Here is a 4,299-nt window from a genome sequence, read left to right on the forward strand (position 1 = left end):
GGAACAGGATGCCTTGGGTCAAATGAAATGTTTGACATTAAAGGTAGCATCTTGCCCTCATTAGAGTAATTAATATTCTTTTTAATATATTAGAATTAATGCAAGTCCCACAATGACACTGAAATAAGCACTTGAGCTTTTTTTACTGGGCACTAGAACTATTGTAGTATTTTATATTTAAGAACTAATTATATTTTTTAAAAAAATAAAATATTGGCCCCATGAAAACCAGAATGAGACAATGTCACCTTCTGAGGCTCGCTGACACTTAGATCAGGGCTTCTCAACAGTACGGTGGGACAGATGCCAGTTTTGGGCACATCTGTGTCCATTTGTGCTGCTGTCTCAATTCAGATGGAATTATTGCTGATCAACAAAAAGGGCCCAAGCATTTGCAACCACAGTAGAAGAAGTTTGAACCATCAGAGGCTGAGTAAAATCATCCCACAGGCTGCCAGCTGCTTTCTCTGATCTAGACTGTTACTCTGATACTATTTCTCAGCAGACCTCATTTCTGCAAGGCTCTTATTCCTTCCATAGCTGGAAACCTGCTGTAACTGAGTGGAAGAGGAAAGATTCCTGTTAACCAGACTATCATTCAGCATTAGGAAAGTTGCAGTTAGTTGTAACTCTTTGTAGTACCAGATCACCAATATTAGAATATACTGAATCTCAAGGATCTCAACATGAGAGTTTCTGACAATATTTCTATGCAGGCCATTGTTGCAAGGACATTAATTCTGAAAGCAATCCTCTTTTTGCATGCAAAAGCTGTGTTGTTATCTGTAGGATGTTTGTATGCTAAAAAAAAAAAGCTGTGGATCTGTCAGCCTGCCCTGAAGGCTTCTTGAAAACTATCTAGGCAGCCAGTTGATTAGGTTCTTAATGATTTTGAACATTTAATGTTGTCAAACTGAAATTTGACATAATTAAAAGCAATTTAAAAAGTAACCATGCATATTTTGGAATGCCATAATCAGGTAGTACTATTGGTGCAAACAGCCCTGTTGCAATTAAGGCCATAATGATGATAATTTGACCTGTTCTAGGGGAAGTGAGTACCTGGGGAAGTAAAAGCAGCATACCCAAATCCACATATTTCAGAGAGTGGGGAGAAACTCAGGTCTTAATGAAAATTGATTTTTTTAGATGTTCTTTCTTTTAGTGGTATCACATCTGTCCAATTTCATTCAGGGGAATGCTTTTGCTGATGGGATTAAGTGTTTTGAAATTTTATGCAGGTAATGCTAGCATGTCTTGATTTATATTCTTCCTTCAAATGGAGATGCATTAAAAATAATTTAGAAAATCCATATTGAATAGATTTTTAAAAAAGATATTCTGTCATGGAAAAGCAGCATCATGCAGAGATACTGAGCTAGAGTTATATCGAGTTGTCTACGTGCCAGAAGAAATTCAGATAAAATGTTTCTCTGTCTTGCTTTGAGTTAGCCTAGGCATTTTTGCATAGCAGCTGTGCCTTATTTGTCTGTACAAGTGTGTGTACATAAAATGGTTCACAAACAATAAAAACGTCCCTCTAACAAATTAAGTTTGAAGGTGTCATTATGTTATAAATTAAATAATGATGACTTTCCAACTTTTGTAAACAAATTTTCTCAAAGAAATATCCAATGCAGGCAAAAATAGAAAAAGGAAGGAAGAAGAGGGTCCCATCCAGACAGAGCATAAAGTAAGAGCAAAGGCACAGGGAGAACAGGTTTCTATTACATGTTAGTCCTGCAATACAGAAAGGATGCCAGTATTAGAAACACCTACAAAATATTCCTCAAGAGAAACATGCACAGGAGATGCTGCACTGCCAGACAGCAGCCTTAAGTGCATGAAATCAGAGAACACCTCCAAGGACAAAAGGTTAACAGTGATGATATGTTTTTTCTTGGGGTCATTCTGTGACCACAGCCAGCCACCGTGGACAGTAAAAGCCTGTGATTTCATGCAGAAGCTCATCCTAGAATGAATATTTAAATGGGAGTAAAATATAAAATAAATTCAAAATAACTTACAGACAATAATTTAAGAATAGGAGCAAAAGGCATGCAAATGAGAAATCAGAATAGTAAGGTCAAATGAAAGGATTCAGAGGTTTACCTGAAAAATGGGGGGGTCATCTCTCATAGTTTCATATATAGGAGGTGAGACATAGAAGTTAGTCGTGCTGTCTGAGCTCATTATTTAGATTTCACAGCCACTGAAGAGAGGTAAGCAATCCTACAGAATTATAACCAGTAAAATAAATGGACCTATGGACTGTCTTTGAATATGTACTTATTCTGAAGCAGTAATATGTAGTTGAGAAAAATCTCATGTAACAATGATCATGACAGACAAGAAAGGCAGGTGTTAAATGTTAATTTGTACTATGTAGAATAAAATCAGCAAATATTAGAGGGACCTTCTCAACCACAAAAACAAATATCTTCAAAGCAATGCATGCCTCGGTTGCATCTAGGATTGGATGCAAGTTCAGAGCAAAGAAAGTTTAGTTGGGGGTAATCACAGAATTATGGAATGGTTTGGGTTTAAAGGGACCTTCAGGTTCATCTAGTTCCAAACCCTTGCCATGGGCAGGGAGCCTTCCAGTAGACCAGGCTGCTCAAAGTCCATCCAGCCTGGCCTTGAGCACTTTCAAGGATGTAGCATTCACAATTTCTTTGGGCAACCTGTCCCAGTGCTTCCCCACCCTCAGTTCATTGGTGCATTTGAACCCAGTAGAGTATCAGAGTACATTACGCTTTTTGCTGTCAATTTCTTTCTCATTTAAGGAGAAACAGAAGCAGAAAACAAATCCACAAATTTGGTGATACCAATCTTTAACTACTTCTAACAGCTCCTGAAATCTCATTTTCATTCCCTTTTCCGTAGCTCCTATTAAACAAGCAAAACCCACAATAACTTTTCAATTGCACTCCAAATGGATTTAAGAGACTATTTTTCTTTGGTGTGGCCAGTGCTGAAATAATGCAGACACCTCTACTGGATTTTTTTTAATGCAAACTAAAAAGGAGGGGAATTTTGCCATCTCATCCTGCTCTGACCCTGCCAAATGCTACCCAGGCTGAAATTTGCACTGGAGTTTGGTTTGGCTTTTAGAAATCTTGTTTATTCTTTATTATACTTAACAAAACCATAATATGGAAATCTTGTTCATTCTTTATTATAATTAAAAATATTACTGCAATTTTCCTCCATATCCAACCCATAATGGAAAACAGATCTATGGAAGACTGACCTAAGGTAATCTTGGTTCCCTGGACTTAAGTGCGCTGTTTTTGAAATAGTTTCTTTTCCATGTTGCCCAGGGCAAGAGTCTATATTTATCTCCAACCTGTTGCTTTTATTTTGCACTTTGCAGTAGAGATATTCTTCAAGTACGTTTTACAACCCGTAGGTTTCCCTCTCCAAAATAAATACATTGGATCACTGTTATTCTGGTAACTCTCCTGTTTAGACTCTGGATCTGGCTCCTTAGGCTTGTACTTTGTGAAATAAAGTAATTCCAGTCACAGAGAGCCAGTAAGCAAGAGAGCAGTCTATGCCTGGTTCATGACTTTCCAATTTGATGAAGCTATGCTACCAGCATTTTTTAACTGATGATTAAAAATGACATAAAAATCTTTATGTTTCCAGCCTCTGGTAGATAAGAAGTATAAAAGAAATCAGAGCAAAGTTTTCTACTTGCCAGTCAAACTGGGTTCAATCCTGCAGATACTTTTGCAGTAGTTAAGCTTTACGAGCAGCAAAGCAGACTCCATTACACACCTGGTCATTTTGGCAAAACCAAGTGTAAGTCTGGTGAGTGCACAGTGGCAGGGAAGGAGAGAGGCAGGATGAAAGGAAATCCTAAATTGGTTCAGTCCCCTGTGTATAATTTACAAATTGGGTTGGAGGGAACTTTTCATGTGTCATATGGTCTAATTAATCCTCTAAAATGATTAATTTCTTCAACACCTTTAAGTCCTGTTTGTTCTACATGTGTGGATTGGCACAAGGTAACTTTCTTTAAGGAACTCCTGGCATTTGGTGTTCTTATCTGAAAAAATAAATTGTGTACAATTGGAGAGCTCCCATCTATGATACAGTGTTCACTTTCTGATACACAGAAGAGTCAGCTGTCCTTTTGAACAGGGAGCATCCTGCCTTTTAAGAGAAAATTCAGAAACTGGTACAGAATGGCTTCAAGCATCATCTTGGATGACTGAGCAGAACTGTGGGAATTTCTGGTACTTTTTAGCATGTCCAGACAAAGCTTTGAATCCAGATTTTTAAACCACTTCC

This window comes from Zonotrichia albicollis, chromosome 2 (assembly GCF_047830755.1).
Source record: "Zonotrichia albicollis isolate bZonAlb1 chromosome 2, bZonAlb1.hap1, whole genome shotgun sequence".
Taxonomy (NCBI): domain Eukaryota; kingdom Metazoa; phylum Chordata; class Aves; order Passeriformes; family Passerellidae; genus Zonotrichia; species Zonotrichia albicollis.